Source organism: Callospermophilus lateralis, unplaced genomic scaffold (genome assembly GCF_048772815.1).
Source record: "Callospermophilus lateralis isolate mCalLat2 unplaced genomic scaffold, mCalLat2.hap1 Scaffold_89, whole genome shotgun sequence".
Taxonomy (NCBI): Eukaryota; Metazoa; Chordata; class Mammalia; order Rodentia; family Sciuridae; genus Callospermophilus; species Callospermophilus lateralis.
The window spans coordinates 2,818,674-2,844,626 of record NW_027517018.1 but is presented as its reverse complement, the minus strand read 5'-3'; the positions used below and the strand labels follow the sequence as shown (position 1 = coordinate 2,844,626).

Genomic DNA, 25,953 nt, shown 5'->3' with positions numbered 1-25,953 from the left:
GATCTCACTGAGTTGCTTAGTGCCTAGCTTTTGCTGAGGTTGGCTTTGAACTCATGATCCTCCTGCCTTCACGTCCAAAGTTGTTGGGATTACAGGTGTGCATCACTGTGCCTGGCTGGACTTTGGTTTTCAAATACACATTTAATTCAGATCATAGAATCTAGTGAACATCTTGGACAAAGGATAATGTAGTCTATAGTTCCTCTTACAGATCTTACACCAAAGGAGGTTACTAAAAATGTCCTATATTTGATTTCTCACATTATTTTTTCCTTATTGTGTTAATCATTTCATTGTTCAAAAAAACAGAACTCGACCAACCCAGAAAAAAGGTATAATGTAAACTAAAAAACATTCTGAAACAACATAAGTCATGAACAGACTAGACTACTACTTAAAACTTTTGACTTCTTTACAAGCTACTTTAAAGAACACACACACACCTTTTTTAAAAATATTTTTTTAGTTGCAGATGGACACAATACCTTTATTTTTATTTAAATTTATCCATCTATCTATTTATTTCTTCTTTATTTTTTAAAATATTTTTAGTTGTAGATGGACAGAATAGCTTTATTTATTTATTTGTGTGGTGGTGAGAATCAAACCCAGTGCCTCACATGTGCTAGGGAAGTGCTCTACCATTGAGCCACAACCCCAGCCCTCATCTTCTTTTTATTTATTTATTTATTTTTTGTGGGGGTACTAGGGATTGAACTCAGGAGCACTCAACCACTGAGCCACATCCCCAGTCCTATTTTGTATTTTATTTAGACACAGGGTCTCACTAAGTTTCTTAGCGCCTCACCATTGCTGAGGTTGGCTTTGAACTCGCGATCCTCCATCTCAGCCTCCTGAGTGGCTGGGATTACAGGTATGTGCCACTGCGCCTGGCTCACCTTCTTTTTTATTGTAGTAAAGTGTATGTAACATAAATTTTCCATGCTAACTAACCATTTGAAGTGTATTGTTCAGTGGCATTAAGTACATTCATACTGATGTGCAGCCATTACCACTATCTTCCAGCTCTCTTTCATTTTGCAAAACGGAAACCCTATACATTAAACAATAATTTTTCGGGAGTCTGAGGTAGGAGGACTGTGAGTTCAAAGCCAGCCTCAGCAACATAGAGAGGTCCTAAAGCAACTCAGTAAGATGCTGTCTCTAATATATATATATATAATGAGAGCTGGGGATATGGCTCAGTGGCTGAGCACTCCTGGGTTCAATCCCCAGTACTAAAACAAAAAACAACAATTTGCCATTCTCCCTCTCCCAGCCCTTGGTAACCTCCATTCTACTTTTTGTCTATGAATCTGATTACTTTAGGTGCCTCATCCAGGTGAAATCACACAGTATTTGTCTTTCTGCAACCCTGATCTCTTCTGGTTCTTATTTGCATGGAATATCTTCTTCCACCCATTTATTTCAATCTGTCTGTGTCTTTGGATCTAAAGTTGAGTCTCCTATAGAAAGCAAATTTCTGCCAATTTCTAAGTTTTGACTGGACAATTTAATACATTTACAATTAAAGTAATTACTGATAAGGAAGGACTTCTGTCTTCCTGTTTGTTTTATATATGCTTTATAGCTTTTTAGTCCCTACTTCCTCCTGTATTATTGTATTTTGTGTTTAGTTGATTTTTCAGTGTCATGTTTTAGTTCCCTTCTCATTTCTTTTTGTATATTGTATAGCCATTTTCATTGTAGTAACATGGGAATTACATTTAACATCATTATGTTGTAACACTCTAAGCTATTACTTTTTAAATAGTTATGTAAAAAATAACATAAATGATGAATGTGTGTGTATATGACAAAAGGCATTTCAAAAAATTTGAATTCCTAAATACCATACTAAGAACATTATTATTAGCTGGGCATAGTGGTGCATGCCTATAATACCAGTGGCTTGGGAGGCTGAGGCGGGAAGATCGAAGCAAGTTTAAGGTCAGACTCACCAACTCAGTGAGGCCCTAACCATCTGTTTCAAAATAAAAAATTAAAAAGGGCTGGGGATGTGGCTTAGTGGTTAAGTGCCACTAGGTTCAATCTCTGGTATCAAAAAATAAAAATAAAATTTAAAAAATTAACATTTCAATTAAACAGTTGTCTTATTTCAAATTCCTGAATTAGAGGCTGAAGACATGATATAGCTCCTACAAATACTCCTGAGACAATCCAAAGATCATGACAGTAAAACAAGAGTTTGTCCATCACTATTGGTATTATTTTTTGTTGTTGTTGTATCTGGGACTGAACCCAGAGAACTTAACTGAGTCACATCCTAAGCCCTTTTTATTTTATTTTTTTTTTAATTTTGAGACAGGGTTTCGCTAAGTTGCTTAGGACTTCACTAAGTTGCTGAGGCTGGCTTTGAACTTGTGATCCTCTTGCTTCAGCTTCCTGAGTCACTGGGATTACTGGTGTGTGCCACCATGCCCAGTGAGTATAGTATTTTCATCAGTATCTGGAACATAGCTGATGCAGTGGTTGAATTAATCAGTTAGTAAATCTGCCCCAAATTAACCAGACAAGAATTAAAGATCTCTAGTCTTTGGAAAAGCATTTTTTATATTTTGAATTTCTTCTAGTTGGAAGATTCTTTAATCTATTACAAAAGACCACAAATGACTTTTATTCTAATTAGCAACACTGAATGGAGACATAATATAGGAAAGACTGGATAAAGCAGATTCTTAATAAGGCTCTTGTTAGCAGGAATTAAAAACCAAACTTGAAAGCTATAATGCAATTTTAACCACCTTTCTCTCTCTTGTAACAGGTATTTATAATTAGGTAAAAAGCTATTGAGTAACTATGCAATTCAGAAAAACCAATGCAAAAGATATACAGGCAGAGAAAAGAAAAAGGGTATGTACAAAACAATTAATGTCAATCTCTCTTGTTTTCTAGTCTATCAAAAAATTTCATTATGATAATCTTGTAAGTACTGCCCAAATACACATGCCCTCCTATTTGCCAGTTAATTTTAGCTGGGAATTTTTTAAAAATTCTCTAATATGAGGAAACTGAGAGATCATTTTAAGAAAATAGAATTAATTACATTTTACAGACATTCAAAACTGAGATAATCTGACATTATAATTTTAGCATATTCCATATTTTGGAACGAAAATGATCTTTGAGAATGCAGACTTAAATGTATTAGGAGAGGTGAAATATTCTGTTGTGGGAATCTCACTTTATATTTTTAGTTTTAAGCTAACAGTGTAGTTTAGCATACTCATACTCAGGGAAATAAAAGGTCAACTGGCCTTTATTTAGGCCTTTATTTAGACTGACAGCTGTTAGTACTACTACTATAAAAGATGTGGTAGTAGAGGCACTAGTGGAGTTAAGGTACTAGATAGTGATACCATGGATGGAGTCTGTAAATGGAAAATATAAGTACAACCCCTTCAGAAAACTTCTGAGACTTGTTCTAAGGTAATCACTTCTGTTCCACTAAGGCGGTAATACTGGCTTCATCCAGAGTGAAGAGAAACAAAACAATAGAATAATAATCTCTTCTACCACAAGCCAGTGTTTTCCAAACTGGCAAGGGCCCGCCAGCAGTACTTGGCCAGCACCAGAGGGTAGTGGTTTAGCTGTGACTCTGAATTCAGAGAGGAAAATGTCTGCTCACTGCACACCCTGCCCTTCTCACTATGGAGGCTGTGGGTCAGACTATGCCAGGAAAGAAGCAGAGGAGAAGTTACCAGAGCTTCTTTAGACCATGAAGATGGCAAACCCATTCTGGTTCAAATCACTTCCATGGGGCTATGTCAAAAACACGCTCATATACCCTGTGTTTGCCTCTGTCACCTCACCCTTACCCCACAACCACGGAAGCACTTTTTCAAAACCTCTAGAGCAATAAAGGGGTGTATGAAAATCACTAGTTTAGATTACCTTCAACCAATGCCAGAATTCCTTGTACAGAGTCCCTGACAGATGCTTGCCCAGAATCCTGAGCCCTTACAGTGTTGCATTATGTACTTATTCTGCCACTCAGAAGATCTGACTCTTAGAAAATATTTCTCAACATCAAACTAAAACCTGCCTCCTTCCTACCTTCATATTTTGGTTCAAGTTCTGTTTCTTGAGGTTGCAAGCCACAGACCTATGTTATTTTCTTTTCCCTGACTAATTAAATACTATTCACTGGCCAACACCATCCTAAGTCCTACCTCTGCTCTGAAAACCCCTTCCCCAATGCTCCTCGTGTCCTCCACTTCCTGAAGCATACTTGTATGGCCACTCTTTGGCACTTGTGCTTCACAGTCTTGGTTATCTTTGGCATTCTTTAGGCTTTTCTAATAAGAACATATCTCTTGAGAGTTGTAAAGTCTTGGTCTTTTTTTTTTAAATGTCTACCTCCATATCCCTTCATCATGCTGTAGCAGAGTAGATGAATACACATGTGTGTCCTCTGTGAACTGGACCTAGTTTACTTACTTTCTATCACATTTCCTTACAAAAATCTGTTATTCTAATCACTTTCAACTGCCAAACTCTACCCTGTGCCTGCCCCCTTTTGCTAATACTTTCTTGTTCTCTCATTTTGACCTCTCCCCCTCTAGGGCAAGGAGTATTAGCCTGGGGTTGATGAACTCTGATGCTGTACACAACATGTACATTTCTTTTTTTTGTGGGAGAGGTTTCATAGTTTTTATACAACTTTCAAAAGATCTCATGAGTCAAAAAAAAATTACTTTTATAATGCCCTATCGCTTCTCAACCAAATCTCTATTGCTGAAGACCCAGTTCATGCCCCTGGATTCAGAAACCACCCATATAAGGGAGATTTTTTAGGTTCTAAATATAAACATATATAATCTTATATAAATATATTACTATGTATTATTATATAATATATAAATTATATATAAATGTTATTATATATTCTATAATATATAAGTTATCATTTTATATATAAACATAAATATCTCTACCATTAACTTGATTATAATTTTACTTTGTTAAACTTTAATATCTTTATTGTGATTTAATTCTTTTGTTATGTAATTTTCATGATTATGAACTCTTCACAGCAGGTTCAAAGTTTGCTATATGTATACTTTCTACAAAGCAGGCACTCAATAATACTACTGTGGACATAAATTAAATGGTGATTCCCCTTCAACTTAATAAGTGTAGGAACTCAGCTTCAAAGGTGTACATCACAGCTGTGACATTGACTGGAGTTGGGCAAAATGCCATAGTTAGCTGCCCCCTTACCTCTGCTTTACGAATATTTTCTCTAGCTTCATCTATTTTCTGTTCCAGTTCTGCTCGGCTTTGTTCTGATACAGCAACTCCATGGCATTCAAGTTTGTTTAGAACCTAAAGAGAAAACAGGTACAGAAAATAATCCTCCTTCTCATCTTTGTTCCTTGAATGATTATTTGAAAGATTTTAGTAACTAAAACCATGATTCCTTTTTTAACAAATTATTATCCTTTCCTTAACTTGTAATTTTGTTTCATTTATTTATTTAATTCTAAAAATTTGGATTATAGACTCTGTAAGTTGCAAAACTAGTACACACTCCCTTCACCCAACTTCCCCCAGTGGTAAAAATTTATATAACTTTACATTAGTAGTTTCCCTTTATCCTCAGGAGATTCTTTCCTAGACCCTCAATGGATGCTAAAAATGCTGGTAATACTGAATTCTAAAATTACTATGTATTTTTCTATAAGCCCTGCAACAATGCTTCTCAGTGGAAGAATTAATCTGTTTTATGTCATGGTGCCTTCTTTGCATTACTAGTCTTGTATTTTGTCGTTATTAAGTAAAATAAAAGGTTAAGCAAAACACTCTGATATTATAACAGCAGATTTGATAATCTAACTGGCTACTCAGTAAGTAACAGGTGGATAGGGTACGTAGCGTAAAAATTATGGTTAAAGTGTTTTGGATCTTGGGTGGGAAAGAATGAGACTTCCATGTTATTCAGAATGGTGTGCAATTTAAAACATATAAAATGTTTATTTCTGAACTTTTACATTTAACATTTCTGGGCTGTGGTTGACTTCAGGTAACTGAAACCATGGATAGTGAACTGCAGATAAGTAGGGGCTACTGCAATAGAGTACAAAAATTGACATTGGCTCAATCTACAGATCCTACTTGGATTGTACAAGTTTTGACATGCATACCTTTAGTTTTTAAAATTTACATGAATATAAAATACTGTTACAAAACAATTAATGCAAAATGGCAAAAGTTTTTTATTACATTGTATAATCCATTATGGGGTAAAACTGTCATACCATCAATTAATTTTTATTTTTTCTAAACCACTTTTGAGCATTTCTCTATATATAAAAACAAACAGAAAATTTTGTTTAAAAAAATAAAATTAGATATACTATCTTCTCAATCTTTCTAAGAAAGCTTTTCATGTCTGTATAAATAGACTGACCTCATTCTCTTTAATTAATCTATAGATCCAAGAATTTAACTGTACCATGTTTCATTTATTCTTACTCTATTTGCCTTTTGAATTTTCAAGTTTCTCAACATTATACGTGACTCTGTACAAAGAACCCTTTGTACAATGACGTTTTGTACAAAAGTCAATGACTTTTTGAACACATATAGGAATATTTAAGATAAAAAATATAAAAGCAGAAATTGCACATTTTAATTTTAATAGACATTACCAGATTATCTACACAAAGTTGTACCTACTCTTCCTTGTATCTTACCCACACTGAATTTTGCCAATCTTTAGAATTATGCCAATGTATTTTTTAAAAAATAATCTCACTGTTGAGTTGGTTTTTCAAAAAAAAATCAATAAAATCGAGAAAACTTTAGCCATGCTAACCAAGAGAAAAAGGGAAAAAACTCAAAGGATATATCACCACAGACACCACTGAAATACAGAGGATGATCAGAAACTATTTTAAAAACTTATACTCCAATTAAACAGAAAATCTTGAAGACATCAACAAATTTCTAGAGAAATATGACCTACCCAAATGGAATCAGGAAGATATACAAAATTTAAACAGGTAAATTTCAAGTGATGAAACTGAAGATGCCATGAAAAGCCTATCAACAAAGAAAAGCCCAGGACTTGAAGGATTCTCAGCTGAGTTCTACCAGACCTTCCTTCAAAGAAGAACACCAATCCACTTCAAACTATTCTATGAAATAGAAAAGGAGGGAACCCTTCTAAACTCAACCTATGACCAGACAAAGATACACCAAGGAAAGAAAACTTCAGGCCAATATCCCTGATGAACATAAATGCAAAAATTCTTAGTAAAATGCTGGCAAATCACATAGAAACATATTAAAAAGACAGTGCACCATGATCAAGTGGGTTTCATCCCAGGAACACTGACTCAACATCCAGAAATCCATAAATGTAATTCACCATATTTTCAGGTCTCTAATTAATGGAGAATCATTTTATATGTTGCTAGCAATTTGTACTTCTATTTCAATTCACTTTTTTAATCTTTTAATTATTATTAAGATATATTTCTTTCAAGATATTTACTCCTTTTTTTCCTATTATTTGTTATAAACATTTCCTTCTACTCTATCCCCTTTCCTTTTTTAATGCTCTTTTGTTTTGCGGAAATTTTTAATTTTTATGTGGTCACATTTTATCAGTCTTTTCCTTTATAGCTCCTGAGTTTTGTTTTGTTTAAAAAGGTATATGGCTGGGCGCAGTGACAAATGCCTGTAGTCCCAGCAGCTCTGGAGGCTGAGGCAGGCAGATGGCAAGTTCAAAGCCAGCCTCAGCAATGGAAAGGAGCTAAGCAACTCAGTGAGACCCTGTCTCTAAGTAAAATTAAAAAAAAGGCATGGGGCTAGGGATGTGGCTCAGTAGTTGAGTACCCCTGAGTTCAACCCCTGGTATCCCCACCCCCCGTCCAAAAAAAAGGGTATCTGTAATATACCAAAAATATGGGGCTGAGGTTGTGGCTCAGTGGTAGAGGGTTTGCTTAGCATGTGTGAGGGACTGAATTCAATTCTCAGTACCACATATAAATAAATAAAATAAAGGCCCACTGATAACTAAATATATATATATATATATATATATATATATATATATATATATATATATATATATATATTCTAGGTTCTTCTAGTTTTTTAATAGTCATATGTTTAGTGCTTAGCACTTAGCTCTTTAGTTTTCTAAAATTTATTTTGTCTATAGTGGAAGAAAGAAACCTAATGGTGTATTTTTCCCTAAACATACAAAATTGCTAAATCCATTTACTAAAGGATTTTTACTAACTTTTTTCCCCAAAGATTTGAAATGCCATTATGTGAACGTCTAGTGCGTTCGGGTCCCTGGGTAAGGGTCACGAAATAACCGGGACACAGGGGATGCAGAGCGAAGGCAGCAATTGCAACTGCATGCTGAGGTTTATTTGCAAGTTCCTTTTATATTCTTCTTCTAACAAAGCAAGCAATTCTTCAATAACACTTTGCCCACATTGCCCAGATAACATGCCTCAGCGGATACACAGAGCTAACTTCAGATCGTTCCTGCTTATTTGATAAGTACCCTCCTAAAGTTCTTTGTAGACATTGTCTACTCCCCTGAGCAGGCATTTGTTTCTTTAGAATGTACTGTTCCTAGGACAAGTATGCAGGAAGCTTCTTCCTCTTGGCCAAACCATGCAGAACTTGTGACTTGCGATAAGGGGAAGAGAACGTTTCCTCCTCCTAACTGAGGTTTGCCTCAGCTGACCTAAATCACAGCCACAGCTCTTGCACACTGTCAGGCCTGAGGGAGCTAAACTCTGCACACTAGAACCCCAACACCATTAACTTTTTTTTTTTGGTAGTGCTTGGAATTGAACCTAGGGCTTCATGCATGCTAAGCATATACATGTTCTATCACTCAGCCATACCCCCAGGCTAACATGTTTTCTATTATAAAAAAATTCAAATATACTTGAAGGTTTTAGAGCATCTATTACAATAAATCCCATATATTAATAACTGAGATTCAAAAAAATGTTAAAATTTGCTTTACCTATCCTTTTTGTTCTTTGCTACAGCATTTGAAGAAAAAAAATCGATATTAAGTCATTTTATTCCTACGTGTTATAATAAATATCTCTAAATGTGAATTGTTTTATACAACCATAATACCATTATCAAACCTAACAATAATTTCTTGGCAGCTTTTAATACACTGTTCATCATTATATTTCCCTCCTACCTGAAATATGGCATCTTGATTGACATTTCAAATCTTTGGGGAAAAGAATTAGTAAATCCTTTAGTAAATGGATTTAGCAATTGTGTATGCCAAAAACGGTATCTTGATAAGATCATTATTCTAAATTATCATATGTTCTTTAATAGATTTGCTATTTTTTTTGTATTAGATCACAGTTAATTTCTGTGGCCATTATTTTATGATTTAGTATGTGGTAAGTCTCATTCTTGTGTGTTTATAAAAAGAATTCCAGGTAAATTTTAGAGCCAGAATGTCAAGCTTCTCCAAATATATTTTCTAAGTTTCATTAAAATTTTATATTCCTTTACCTTATCAGTATTTTACTGCTGTGATGAATAACTTTTTTCCACTGTATTTGCAATTTATTATTTCTGATTAATGAGAAAACTAAAGTTTTCCTTTTTCCCTTCAGTTTTGAAGACTGAACCCAGGCCTCACTCATGCTAGGCAAATGCTCTGCCACTGAGCCAGATTCCTAACCTTGGAAAATTAATGATTTCTAAAAATATATTCTTGTATTTGTTCACTTTACTAAACCATCATTGACAATTGGGTCTTGGTATTTTGGGTACATATATTATTAATAAATAATGATGGATGTGCCTTTTTCTAATATTTAAATCTCTTAACTGGTTTTCTTTAATTAATACATTGACTAATCCTATATGACACTGAAAAGTAGTGGTGATGATAGATGTTGTTTTCTTGTTTTATCATTGTAATAAGCAGCATGGCTTTGAAGATGTAAATACCCTGGTGTTTGAAACTGTGGGTATGTATGATGTAATTTGCAGAAGTATTAGAGTTAGGAACCTTAAAATAATGAGATCATCCTTGATTACCTAAGTGAGTTCAATATAATCATGTGATATCTTTCAAGCAAAGAATTTTCTCTGGCTAGAGTAAGATAAGAGATGGGTAGAAAGGAAATTAGAGATTCTAAGAAGAAGAATTCAGTGTGCCATTGCTGATTCTGAGACCGGAAGCACAAGTGCAAGGACCAGGAAGAGTAGCTTCTAGGGGCTAAAGACAGCCTCTAGCTAATAGCTGGGAAGGAGACAGGGAACTCAATCTTGTTTTCTTCTCTTTAGTTGTAGATGGACACAGTACCTTTATTTTATTTATTTTTATGTGGTGCTAAGGATCAAACCCAGTATCTCACATGTGCAAGGCATGTTATTATATATATATTTATCATTTTTACAAGTTTGTTATACCTTTGTCTAAAATCAACAGACCATATATGCGTGGGCCTACTTCTAGACTCTTCATTTTGTTCCATTCATCTGTAAGTATATCCTCATACCAATGCTAAAACATCTTGATTAGTATAGTTTTATGTCTTGAAACCAGGTGGAGAAAGCCCTCAAATCTAATCCTTCTTTTTCAAAATTGTTTTGGCTATCTTAGATGATTTGCATTTTCACATATCTTTGAGAATTAGCTTGTTAATTAAAAAAAATGCTGGGTATTTAACCTGTATTACATTGAATATATGGAGAAAACTGGTATTTTAAAAATAGTCTTCATATACTGGGCGTAGTGGTGCAAGCCTATAATCCTAGCAGCTTGGGAGGCTGAGGCAGGAGGATCTCAAGTTCAAAGTCAGCCTCTGCAGAAGTGAGGTGCTAAGCAACTCAGTTGAGACCCCGACTCTAAATAAAATACAAAACAGGGCTGAAGATGTGGCTCAGTGGCAGAATGCCCCTGAGTTCAATCCCTAGTACCCATCCCTCCAAAATAAATAAAAATAGATTTCATATGTAGTTAAAGTCTATATATGTGTCCTTATGCCAGTACTGCACTACCTCAATCTCTGCAGTTTTATAAGCTTTGAAATCAGGAAGTAGGAGTTCTCTAACCTTATTATTTTTCATGACTATTTTGGCTATTTGGGGTCTCTTGAGATCTCATATGAATTTTAGAATGGCTTTGTCTTTTATTGTAAATAACACTGTTCAGATTTTGAAGGGAACTACATTGAATTTGAAGAACATTTTGGTATTAAGTGCCATTTAACAATATCTGCAGCTATCTGGGAGGTTGAGGCATGAGTATTACAAGTTCAAAGCCAGCCTCAGCAACTTAATGAGACCCTGTCTCGAAATAAAGAAAAAGGGCTGTGGATGTGTCTCAGAGGCAAAATGCCTTTGGGTTCAATCTCCAGTAACAAACAAAACAAAACAAAACAAACACATGAAAAGAAGCCCCCATAAAACAAACCCCAAACAATATCTGCCTTCAGTTCCATGAATACTGGATATATTCCCAATGGGATTTTGATAGGAATTACATGGAATCTGGACATCATTCTGGGAGTAACTGTCATCTTATCAATACCTTCACTTAATGAACATGAACTGTCTTTCCATTTACTTATGCCCTCTTTAATCTATCATCAATGTTTTTGTAGTTCCCAGTGTACACGTCTTTTACCTTCTTGATATTTTCTTTTTGGTGTTACTAGAAATGAAATTGCTTTCTTAATTTCCTTTTTTATTGTTGCTGTGGTACTGGAGATGTATTAATTTCCTTTTTGCAGTGCTCATTGTTATTTAGAAATGCAACTGATTTTTTTGCTTTTATTTTGCATCCTGCAACTTTGCTATAACTGCTATGGCAACTTTGCTATAACTGCTCTAGAACTCCTATGTTGAGTAAACATGGTGAAAGTGAACATTCATAGCTTGTTCTTGATCTTGAAGGAAACATTTTTGATTTTTCATTATGGACAATCAATTACCACCCCCCCCCATCCCAATATCTCATACTAGGATGGAACCTGGGGACTACTACTACAGAGCTACATCCCCAACCTTTTTTTTGTTAAATAGTTTCAATAAGTTGTCCAGGCAGGTCTTGAACTTGTGATTGCCTCCTCCCCAGCCTCCTGAGTAATTGGGATTATAGGTGTATATAACCACGCCTGACAACTGTTAAACATTTTTTGTATTTTAAAGCTGACTATGATGCACTGTGGTGTGATTTTCTTTGTGTTTTACCTGCCTCAGGCTTACTGAGCTTTAGCTCTTGGTTTACAATTTTTATTAATTGTGGACAGATTTTAGCAAAAAAAAAAAAAAAAAAAAAACCCAAAATCCCAGGCTTTGGGGGATAAGAAGTGAGTGTATTTTGCATGTCAGAGGTATGTGAAGTTTTAATTATAACTTTTAACCATAAGGTATACTGTGGAAGACTATGTTTTTCAAAAAGTTGTTACTACATTTCTCATTCTGCATGTTTTTCCAACTTCGTTACTTCTCCACCAAGAAGTAGAGTGTATGTCCTACCTCCTTGAACTATGGACAGGCCTTTGTGATTGTCTCAATAAAATATGATTCAACAATCCCAATGATGTTTCTGAGGCTAGGTCAAAAGAATAATCAGGTTTTATTTTCTCACTCTTGGAACTTATATCTTTGGGGCTTTGTGCTACCATGTAAGCAGTATAGCCAAACTGAAGCCACCATGTTGGAGAGATCATGTGGAGAGACCACACAGAGACAGAAGTGTGTAAGAAGCCCTAGCATTCTGGTTCCCAACTGTTTAGATCTTCCCAGCCTAAGAACCAGTTATTTTGGGGGCTGGGGATGGGGCTCAAGCAGTACCACGCTCGCCTGGCATACGCGCGACACTGATTTCGATCCTCAGCACCACGTACAAATTAAGACGTTGTGTCCGCCGAAAACTAAAAAGAAAATAAATATTAAAAATTCTCTCTCTCTTTCTCTTTAAAAAAAAAAGAACCAGTTATTTCACATGAGATGACACCAGCACTGGCCATTATCTGATTATTATAAAGTGATAACTGCCAAGTTGAGACTACCAATACCCAGAACACTGAAAGACATTATTTTTTTTTAAATAAATCTTTTTTATTTTTTTTTAGAGAGAGAGAGAGGGAGGGAGAAAGAATTTCAATATTTATTTTTCAGTTTTTGGCATACACAACATCTTTGTATGTGGTGCTGAGGACCAAACCCGGGACGCACGCATGCCAGGCGAGCGCGCTACCGCTTGGGCCACATCCCCAGCCCCTGAAAGACATTATTAAAAAAATGCTTTTTAAATTTTTTTAAGCTGGGTATGGTGGCGGATGACTGTAATCCTGTGACTCAGGAGGCTAAGGCAGGAAGATCCAAGTTTGAGGCCAGTCTCGGCAACTTAACAAGACTGTCAGCAACACAGTGAGAACCTATTTTAAAATAAGACACAAAGCTGGGTGTGGTGGCACACACCTGTAATCCCAGTGGCTCAGGAGGCTAAAATAAGGAGGATGGTGAGTTCAACATTGGCCTCAGCAACTGAGCAAAACCCTGTCTCTAAATAAAATATAAAAAAGAGGGTTGGGGATGTGGCTCAGTGATTAAGTGCTCCTGGGTTCAATCCCAGGTACCAAATAAATAAATAAAATAAAATAAGGTTTGGGAATGCAATTCAGTGGTAAAGCACTCTTGGGTCCAATTCCCAGTTTAATAATCAAAAAACCAAAACCAAAACAACAACAACAAGAAAAACCCACAAAAAGCAAACAACAACAACAAACCCCCAAAACCCAAAACATTGTCTCCTGTGAGACAAGTGAAATAAGATGTCAAAGTAGGCAAAAAAATACATGGGATACAGCAGCAAGCATGGCCCAATGTTGAAAATATTAGTTTATGATTAGGTTGAAAGTGAAAAAATAGCAGTGTATGAGATGGACCATAGGGAGAGTAAAGAGTTAAAAAAAAAAGACAGCCTAGTTCAGGAATCTAAGGAATTTAAATATTTAACCATTGGATAGAGAAAGAGCAACCCATGAAAGAATCTAGACAGGCTGAAGAGGAAGAGGGAAAACTGGAACAATGCTGAGTTACAGAGGGCTGAAGAGTGTTTTAAGAAGAAGGGTGTTGTTAGTTATGATGAAACTTGATTGGTTAAGAAAAACGAGAGATCAAGTGTCCACTTTGGATCTTGCAACAGACATCACTGGTGATTATGATAAATTTAGAAGGAAAGGAATGATCAGAAGGAAAGCAAGGCAAAGCTTAAACACAATGAGCTGAAAAGTAGGAGGGAGGTCAGGATGTGTAAGTGTGGGCAATTCTTTTAAGAAGTTGGACGTGAAGTCAAAGAAAGAGGATCTAGATACTAAAAATCAAACTAAAAAAAATACCATATTTAAAATAATTTCTTTGCACTTGGAGTTTAGTCTTGAAAATATATTTTCATGGAATTTACAACTGTGTCTTCAAAAAAACTTGTCTTGAGAGATGAAAGTCTACTTTAATTTATCATATGTATGCCTCTTCCCCCGGCCAACAAACTGTAATACACCATCACTAGTCTTTCTTAGGCAATTTTATGGCAAACAGGTGAATTAATGTGTTGCTGCTACAAGGTTTACAGAATTTTTAAGATAAATAGATAAGACTATATTGTTGAGTTTGAGAAAGAACAAAAAAAAACATATATGGGTGCTTTTCACATTAATAAAATTTAGCTCCTTAAATGGGTCTGACACTTTGCTTAAGCTGAATGTGGCCAGGATTCTACTACACTTACCCATTGTTGATGAACAATATTTTTGTGCTCACGTGCCACACGTGTGGCCCATTTCCTAGCCTCTTTATTTAGACTGTGCTCCTCTGTGGTCCCAGTTTCTGATTCTAATTGTCGACTCTACAACACAAGAGAGAACAGAGAGAAAAATATTGTTATTCTGATTGCAACTATTATACTCAGTAGTTAGACCAAAGGGCCTTCATTTAGCACTTAAAAAACAAGACATACTGAGTATAGTGGCACACACCTATAATCCCAGCAACTGTGGAAGCTGAGGCAGGAGGATCCCAAGTTTGAGGTCAGCCTCAGCCTTCTGAGTAGCTGGGATTAAAGGTGTGTGTTACTGTTTTTGGCAAGAAAAAAAAATTATTTTTTGATACTGAGTATTGAACACAGGGGTATTTAACCACTAAGCCACATCCCCAGTCCTTTTTATTTTGAGACAGGGTCTCACTTAGTTGCTTAGGGCCTTGCTAAATTACTGAGGCTGGCTTTCAATTCACAGTCCTCCTGCCCCAAGCCTCCCGAGCCACTGGGATTACAGGCATGTTTCACTGTGTCTAGCTAAGAAAATAAGTTCCTAAATATGAATTGTCCAAAGAGGATTTTTAGAATAAAAAGAGATATAATGAAATGGAAAGAATTTTAGAGACTCACTTGCAATTTAATCTTTTCATAAATTCTGAAGTCAGGTCACAGAAGACATGTGAAAGCTCTTTATAACGTATATCTTAATAAAATAAAAATATTATACAAAGCAAACACAGTCCAGGGTGCTAAACAACACACAGAGCAATATTCTCAGCCATCGTCACTATCAAAAATCCTACAATCCAGGCACATGGTAATCCCAGAGAATCAGACGGCTTTGAAAGGAGGATTCCAAGTTCAAAGCCAACCTCAGCAACAGTGAGGTACGAACCAACTCAGAGAGATGCTGTCTCTAAATAAAATACGATATAGGGCTGGGGATGTGGCTCAGTGGTCAAGTGCTCCTGAGTTCAATCCCCGGAACTCCCCCAATCATCCCCCAAATACTATCAGTCAGGCTATAATGTACATCACTATTTTTTTTAAAGATGGACATAATATCTTTATTTATTTTTATGTGGTGCTGAGGATCAAACCCAGTGCCTCACAAGTGAGAAGCAAGCACTCTACCACTGAGCTATAACCTCAGCCCTATCACTATCTTTTAGAGTGGTCATATTTACAGTGGTTGATTATAGTGAAGGAGCTGCAGGTGACTGCTTCTTTTTAAATGATGACTAATTTAATTTTTAGTTCATTTTTTAAATATTTTCCCTTTATTCTTTTAAAAATGTATTTGAAATATATAAAAGAATGGTAACATATAAGAGACATGAATCACCTAATTTAAAGAACATTGGTATCTTTTTGAAGCAGAATATGAGAATTAAATAATTAAATAACAGATAGCACTATAGCCTAGCTCTGGAAAAGCTCACTTACTCAATTTGCTTATTTGTAAAGAAGCATACATATAATCTCAGAATAACAGTAGCACATGCACAGACACACACAAACAAATTAGAACTTGAAGAGGGATGCTATAAAAGGTTAGGTGTCAGTTTACAAATTCTACTAACGTAAAGGAGGGTCAGCTAAATTTGATTCTTGAGATGTTCAGAAATAGAATAATTTTAGAAATCATGAGATATTAGTAAAAACGTTTCAGAAGCACGTTGTTCTTTTGCTGCAAAATAAATGTCAATCTAAATACAAGCCTGTGCTTTTGAGTTCTATTTCCTTTGGCTGGAATAGTTTTCCTATTTATTTATTTATTGTGTTGTTCATAAACAAACTCCTAGTCTCATTTCAAGTGCTACCTTTTCAGGAAATCTTCCCTGACTTCTCCAGATGACTAAGGGGCTCTTTTACTTTGACTATACCCATTATATTAATTGATTTTAGTTTGTTAGAAGTCACTGAGTCTCCACTATCAGGCCAACATCAAGCCATGCCAGTGCTGCACTGGCTTCAGTTTGCTCTTAGGCAATCTGAGGGCCTGAGCAGTGTTTCACCTAGTTTGGGACCTAACACAAACACAGGAATGTCCTTAGTAAATGCTAGTTATGCAAATATAACTGAATGCCCTGATTCCAAAGTGAGGGCCAGGGTACTAGATTATTAGGACTGTGCCTTTAGAGACAAAAGAACAAACTTACTTTATTAGAATGAGTTTCTGACTGATGAGAGACAAAATTATTCTATGTGGGTAAGAACAGAATGAAGAGGGGAGAAACAGAACTAATTTATTGAGTGCCCCGAATTTTAGCACAGGTTCTCAGAGCTGACTTTAGAATTGACATCTTTTCTCCACTCATCCAATTAAAGGTCATCTAATATAATCTGCTGTATGTTTAAATTTGCATTCTAAAATCCATTCAAACATGAATAAAGAAGGAATAAATCTGAATCTCCAAATTTAGTGACTTCTGCAAACTCTTACTTTATGGAACTTATTAGATATTTTAAGAAGCAGTCATTGAAATCTAAAATACATTTATGTGTCACCCTGGCTAACTTAACCCCGCCTCTCCAGGCCTTAGTTTCCTTACTTATAAATCAACATGTCCGGAGATGGAATCTCAGGTTGTCAGCAACCCAGCAATAAATTTTAGAATAAGTAGGATCATTTTTGGCCAGAGAGAATAATGTTCTCTGGATAACAGTCTCAAAAAGCATGTAATAAAAAAATTATGTTCATAATGCTACTGTAGGAGGGTGCAGTGGTGCAGCCTATAATCCCAGCAGCTTGGGAGGCTGAGACAGTAGGATAGCGAGTTCAAAGCCAGCCTCAGCAATTTAGCAAGGCCCTAAACAACTCAGTGAGACACTGTCTCTAAATAAAATACAAAAAAAAATCTGGGGATATGGCTCAGTGGTTAAGTGCCCCTGAGTTCAATTCCTAGTACCAAAAAATAAAAAATAAAAAAAAATAATGCTATTGCTCTGAGCTCCAGATATCTTCCTAGCATTATCTGGGAGTTTAGCCTAATCAAAGAGCAAAAGGGTCCCAATAAAAATTTAATAATATTCCTGAAATATAAATTTATTTGGAATTTAATGAGTGCTAGAGATTAAATTCAAGTTTGGTTAGTATAAATCTATTTATATGAACTTGTGTATCCATATCTATATAATTTTACCAATGATCACTTTGAATGTTGAGAATTTGGGTGGAAACATTGTTTTTTCATTTTAAACTTTATGGCATATGATATGATATTTTAAAAAGAGAATGTATGCATGTTTATTCCTACTTTAAGTTAAAGTGGAAGTTCATATTGCAGTAGAAAGAAAACCTTAAAATCTAGCAATGAGGGAAACAATATGATGTTTTGACTCTTGTATACTTTGGGTAAAAACTTTCTTTTCATGTTTTATAATCAGAACACTATAAAGTTATGATAACTTTGAAAACAAGGTTACCATTTACTGATTCTTTAATCTCTGTGACACTTTACATATTTCTTTTTTTAAAAAAATATTTATTTATTTATTTTTTAGTTATCGGCGACACAACATCTTTGTTGGTATGTGGTGCTGAGGATCGAACCCGGGCCGCACGCATGCCAGACGAGCGTGCTACCACTTGAGCCACATCCCCAGCCCCTACATAATTTCATTTAGTTCTCAAAACAATCCTAATACACAGAAATTATTATTTTCAATTTATCAGTATAGAAATCTAAGCTCAGAAAAGGTTATGTATCAGTTGGGCATGATGGTACATGTCTGTAATCCCAGCTACTTGGGAAGCTAAGGTAGGAGGATCACAAGTTAGAGGCCAGTGTGGGCAATTTAGTAAGACCCTGTCTCAAAACAGTGAGTGGGGAGGGGGGAAGAGGAGAGGGGAAAGAAGGAAGAGAAGAAAGGGTTGTTTTTTCCCTAAAGCCACTCAACCACTAAGCAGTGGGTCTAGAGCCTGTATTGAGACCCTGCTGGCTCAGATTCCATGCTGTCCATATATGCTTATACTTTGTCACTAATTGTACTATTTGGTTAGTACTAATATTAATAACACAGAGACAATAATATTAAAAAGACGCTGCTAAAATATAAGTTTCCTTTGAATGAAACTTTGGAAAGGTTTTTAATTAGAGATAAGACATTTAACTGATTTAATTTTCCTTGAGGAAAACAAAACAAAACAAAAAAACCCGAACTGGTTCAAATAAGTTTGAGAAGGCTTTAAAAACTAGCAATGTTAAGTTTTTAAAAATTTCCAGTCCATTTAGAATAAAATATTAAGATCTTTAAAAATTATAAATTAAATAATTTTAAAGAACTAAATAAAGGAAATTAACATTCTAGTACTTATGATAAATCAATTTTAACACATCTCAACTATTTTGTCCTCAGACACCTCTCAAGATTCATTCCCATCCTCTCCCTCCATTCCTTTTATTTGGGACTGAACCCAGGGTTGTTCTACCATTGAGCTATATCCTTATTTCTTTTTATTTTTTGAGACAAGGTCTTGCTAAATTGGCCTTGAACTTGTGGTTCTCCTGCCTCAATCTCCTGAGTAGGTGGGATTATAGGCATTTGCCATTGTACCAGCTTAATTTAAATTCATTTTAAAGTTACTATAAGGGCACAGAAGGTTCAGACAGATATCTGAGTACCTGTATAGGATGACAAAGTGAGCTGGGAGAGAATGCTGATTTCACAGAGGAAACAGAGTCCTTACTTTTCAAATCTGTACCCAAAATGTGTTCATTTGAAAGAGAAAAAGTGACGAATGAAAACCACTAGCACAGTAAAATACTATTTTTCCAACCAAATTTCGAAAAAAGATAAAATTAGGGTTGTTGTACCAGGAACAATCTCATTAATCCTCATTTAAGGCAAGTACTTTACCACTGAGTTACATCCCCAGCCCTCATTAACCTTCACTCAAAGTGTGTGTACTAATTGTATTTTTCAGTTAATTGGTGGATATTATCAAGTTAATATCAATCCGTCTTATTCTTATTTTAAATTTTTTTTGTTTTTGTTTTTAGTACTAGGGATTGAACCCAGGGATGCTACCACTGAGATACATCCCCAGTCCTTTTTATTTTTATTTTGAGACAGTCTTATTATGTTGTTGAAGCTGAACTTGAACTTTCAATCTTCCTGTTTCAGCTTCCTGAATTGCTGGCATTACAGCCCAATCCACTAATTCTTTTTGATGTTTTCTAATATATTCAATTAAGTTAATTTTTATTTAAGTTAATTTTTATTTATTCTCAAGAGGTCCCTTTTGTCAGGAATGCTGGTACACTCCTGTAGTCCCTGCTACTCAGGAAGTTGAGGCAGGAGGACAGCATGACTCTATGAGTCCTGGACCAGCCAGGGCAACATAGGGAACAGAGTGAAATGCCCATCTCAAGAAAAAGGGGAAAAAAAAGTAAAAAGACCTGGATCTCTGTAGGTTTGTGCTTGGAATGCAATAATAGGTTCAGAATCTATAATTCTGGAATTCAAAATGCTCTGAAAATCACAAAGATCTTTTTTTTTAAGTTTAGAACTCATTTGAAGCAAAGTGAGTTAGTCTTGAACTAAGGAGATGTTATTTATAGGCTTTTATTCATTTAACTTGGTATGAATATTGAAATGTTTTACTGCAAAAAATACTGTGTTGTTTGATCATCAGGTGCTTCCTCATGTCCTATTCAGTGTGTAATGATGGTACAGGGATTGCTTCTGAAAATTTCTGAATTTTGAAACAGATTTGGCCCAAAGCCTTTTTTTGGTAAGAGTCTGTAAAACCTAAAGTCACATATTTTAAACCTTACACACACCTTGGAGAGGAGGTGGAGCAGTGTACTGTCAAAGACATGTCTTAAGCTTATTCTGATCAAGCTGGGACAGTAGCACCTTCACTGCAGAGAAAAGTGGCAGTTCAACTGCATAATTGGATTGTGTGCCTAGTCTTTCAGGTGAATAAACTAGAGAATTAATGTTGTGGTCTGAGTCTTGAGGCAATTCTGGAAGACTGGACAACTGATTAAAAGGATGTACAGTACAATTCCATTAAGGCTGATGAGAACTCTGATAAAGGAGTACCATTCTCTTAGGTCAGAACAGCTAGAATAGCAAGGGCAAATCTAAGCAAAAATTATATCCCTGAAATCTCAGTGACTCGAGAGGCTGAGGCAGGAGGATTATAAGTTCAAGCAACTTAGTGAGACCCTATCTCAAAATTAAAAATAAAAAAGGAGAGCTGAGAGTATAGTTCAATGGCGAAGTGCCTTAGGGTTCAATACTCAATATAAACCAATACACACACAGAGACGCACACACAAAATCCCCAAACCCTGTACGTCAATACATCACCAAGGCATCTATTGAAAGCTCTCTGGATGCTTAGAGAAGGAACTAATTCAGGAGAAAGGTGAAGGTGACTAATCCAGCAGAGGGCCTATCACATAGATGGTAGGCTTTCTATGAGAATCAAATAAACCCTTTCTGGAAGGCTGAAGAAATGAGAACAACCCCTACTGAATGCCTACCTGTCAACACTGCTGATTCTACAAAGTAGCGCTCATGTCTTTAGCTGCAGCTTTTCAGTTTTGGATGCCACTTGCCACATATACCTGGCACCTAATTCCTGAATGGAAAGATTTTCCACAGAATCTCTATCATCATCTTTCCTGTTTATGAGACATTGCTATATAAATACAAAATTACCACCAGTGGAAAGAGCTACCCATAACTTGAGATTTTTTTTTCCCCTTTTGGTACTGGGAATTGAACCCAGGAGCATTCTATTTCTGAGCTATACCTAAAACCCTTTTTTAAAATTTTATTTTGAGACAGGGTCTCTTTAAGTTGCCCAGGCTGGCCTTCAACTTGCGAACCTCCTGCCTCCTTAGCCTGGCAAGGATCATAGGTGTTCACCAGTACACCTGGCTTACGTAACAGAATTTCCAGGTAAATTTGCTACAGGATACATTAGCCCAATATGGTCCTTTATAGACAAGGGAAATTCTTGTTAAATATTTAATTTTAATAAATGCATAAAAAGCTCCACTTAAGGTTTAGGGATATAGCTCAGTTGGTAGAGTGCTTGCCTTACATTTAAAAGCCCTGGGTTCAATCTTCAGCATCACTAAACAAAACAAAACAAAACAAAACAAAACAAAAAAACTCCACTTAAGCAAACCTTAAATATGCAGATGTCCTCAAGCAAGTGGACTTTTTACTTAATGTAACTGTTAATCTAGAGAAGGCAGAGTTAAATATCTGAAATGGTGGCCAGAATAACAGGAAAATACCATGTATCAGAAATTTTATGTCAGCCCTTTTGCTACCATTATCTCTGAAGATCTTGTTAATTACAATTCAAGGAAAGAAAAGAGGAAAGGGTTTTCTCATTCCCACCAGGAAGCTTGAGAGAACATTTCCTTGTTTTGCTGCCTCTATAGATCATACTTATCCAAGTTTTATAGACGTGTGTTTCCCATATTTTTTCCTATCCCTGGTTGACCTTGTGCTTTTTCATAGGATGTGAGAAACACTTTGAAGGACTTATGTTACTGGTTTTGCAAACAGAAGGTGGGCACGTATGCAGGACAGAGATGCTGAAAAGTGCAGGTCATAGGGAGGTAACTGTCAGCTATTGCCTTTCAGGCTTATAAAATGCTAAGAAAGAGGTTAATAAGATTTACTTTGGGTAATACAATAAGAGAACAGAAGTCCCACGGGACTTGCAGTAATCAGTTTAAAAAGGAAGTTAAGTACTGCAAGATTTTATAATCTTTGTAGTATCATCTATATTTGATATTTTGATATTTCCTGAAGCAATGAGGGGCAAAACCTAAAACAAAAAGGAAAAACATAAAGCTCCATCTAGCTCTTTACCGACCACTATGTGCCAGGCATTGAGTCAAAAGTTTAATTTCATACCCAATAAAATAGTCATTTTATATACAAGGAGAATAAATCAAAAAATTTAAAAATATATAATATAAACAGCTAGTTTTAGATACTAAGACCTAGGACTTGTTCTTGTATAATACCTGTATGAATATCTAACACCAGTATGACCTGTGTGACAGCTGAAGGACTCTTCAACACTGATATTCTAATCAATGTACTTGTCAATTCTAAACAGAATACCTGTTATTTAGGGAGGTGTTTTAGGATACATTCCATATCCTCCTCAGAATAATTTTGCATGAAAAACTCATTTCTGCAAAGAAAGATGTACTCTGCTCATTTTTTTAAAGAATTTTTGACTTGTTACTATCATCTGATAAATGGTAATGAGTATAAAGAAAGGATACTTTAGAAATCAATAACACAATATGGAAATATAGACAATAGACAAGAAAACCTCCTTTCAATATTATTATTTTTTTTGGGGGGGGGTTGACTGAGGGGACCAAGGATTGAACCCAGCGGTGCTTAACCACTGAACCATATCTCCAGGTTTTGGTGGGGTTTTTTTGTATTTTATTTAGAGACAGGTCTACCTGAGTTGCTTAGGCCCTTGCTAAGTTGCTGAGGCTGGCTTTGAACTCTTGATCCTCCTGCCTCAGCCTCCTAAACCACTGGGATTATAGGTATGTGCCACCATGCCTGGCTAGCTCCTTTCAATATTAACCACAAGATAGCTACTAGGTCACATCAAACAACACTTTCCTTTGGTCACTGTTACTTGTAATCATCTTATGATTAATCATATATTAAGATAACATGAAAGGGAATTCTATCAGTCGGAAATAAAAGGCATAATAATTCCAAGCCTTAAATAAATTCCTATGCTAATACTGTGACTATATGTTTTTAGTTGGATGTTTTGAACTTTTGTAGAACACTGCAATTTGAAGTGGATTATCTGAAAACTTTTTCTCTTTAAGTTTTAACACAGTATATGATAATAAGTTGTATTTTATTACAGTAGTAACGTTAAACATCCTATGACTTTCCTACATGTATCTTACCAAAATTTAGAGAAAATATTAGCAACTACATAGTCTTAATTCAAATTTTGATAAAGAACAATACTGTCCTACTTCTGCAATGGATCTCATCATATTTTGTCCTACTTGAAAATATTCCATAGTTCTCCATCTAACAATGTATATAGAATTACCAAACATAAAATCTGGTTGCAACATATGCCTATGGGATTTTCAGTTTCTCTTTCATCCCAAGACTTTTTGCCATCTCAGGAATAGGTCGTATACTTACAAATATTTTAGCTATAAAATTTCTAGTTGAGGGACCCTGATTAGGGGAGATGAAAAACAGCACCTAAGACATAGGGCTGTCATGAGGATTATATGATTTAATATAGGTCATGTAATTAGAAAAATGTCTAGCATAAAATAAATGTTCAATGAATGCCACCTATTTTTTTTGTTTGTTTGTTTTCAATTGCTGTCTTAACTTCCTGACATATTATTCCTCAATTTCTATAAGATAAATCTCAATTCATCTTCAAAAATCTAATCCAAACAATCCAATAAAAAAATGAACAAAAAAGTTTTGAATAGACATTTCCCAAAGTAGATATATAAATGGCTAATCAGCTCATGAAACATTCAACAATATTAGTCATAGGCAAATGCAAATAAAAACTACCATGAGATATTTCACAACCACGAGCAAGGCTATAACCAAAGAGACAGGGCTGGTGGGGGGAAGAAGCTCAATAGTGGAGTGTTAAATGGGAAAAAAAAAACCAAACTACAAATAACAATCAATATTGATGGAGATGTGGAGAAATGAGAACCCTTACCCAATACTGATGGAAATATGAAATTCTGCAGTTACTCTTGCAAATGGTTTGGCAGTTTGCTAAACACTTAATCAGGAATTTACTATGACCCAGTAACCCAAGAGAAATGAAAACACATTCATACAAAGACTGGCATAGCAATTAACATAGTAGCACTATTCATAAGAGCAAAAGTGAGAAACAACCTAAATGTTCAAACTGATGAATAGATAAACAGATAAACAAAATGTGGTATACTCATATGATGGAATACTATTCAGCAATAAAAAGGAACAAAACATACTGCTGCATTCTACAACATGGATGAATCTCGAAAACATTATGTTAAATGACAGCAGCAAAGCATAAGAGACTACACATATTGTATGATTTAATTTAGAAAAAGCAAATCTAAAAAGAATAAAACTAGAAAGAGTGGTTGCCTGTATCTGGGAGGGGTGATGTGGATTAACAATAAATAGACATGCAGGATCATATCAGGATCATGAAAATATTCTAGAACTTATTTATGATGATGAAACATAATTTGGTAAATTCATTAAAAATCATTGAACACACTTGAAATGGGTGAATTATATGATATGTAAATATGCCTCAATAAACTTATGAAAAGACAGAAAGCTCATCTATCCTGAGGTCTATAGTTCAGCATGTCATAGCTATCCTTAGCATTTAGTTGAGTGACTGGAACATACAGTAGGGGTTCAGTGTTTGTTGAACTGAGATATGTTACAAAACAGAACCAACAAGAGCAATTTCAGAAACACACTGAAGATAGAGGTGAGTGGTACTTCCTACATGTCCAAGATTCAGCTGGCAGAAAAAATGAGTTAATGGACACTGACTTGTATTCTCTTCACTTCATGCCAAGCTTTGTGCTACCAGCTCCAAGAAGTAAAACCTGAGAAGCAAGTAAACAATGGCTCCATTCCCATAAGGAAAAATACTGGTCCATACTGAGTAAAAATACTTGCTTGGGAATTTGTTTGTTTGTTTACTTATTTATTGGCACTGGGAATTGACATGCAAGGCAAGCACTTTACCACTTAGCTATATCCCCAACCTTGTAAATTTGTTTTTTGTAAGCAATAAGAATGCTTAATTTATAACAACAAAAATTATACATAAAATATTTTATAGTTAACGTTTTCAAAATCATTATAAGGATTTTTATAAAACCACAGGTATTTATTGTTTTCTATTATGAAAAAAAATTAATGGCTTCTAAGTTTCCAACATTTTTTTCAGGAAACAACAGCATATCAGAAAGAGCATTAGAACTGCAATCAAAACAGCTATGTGTCATTCATTCCCCACATGACTCTGGGCAAATCTGTTTTCCTTCTTAGGATACAGTTCCTTCTTTATTACAGCCAAGATTAGCTCTTGGGTTCTTCCCACACTCCTGTTG

General features: G+C 35.4%; 1 pseudogene; it reads right to left on the bottom strand.

Annotated features, from left to right (window-relative positions):
• LOC143641199 (F-BAR and double SH3 domains protein 2-like) overlaps positions 1-25,953 on the bottom strand; it is a 137,493-nt pseudogene that overhangs the window by 40,662 nt on the left and 70,878 nt on the right.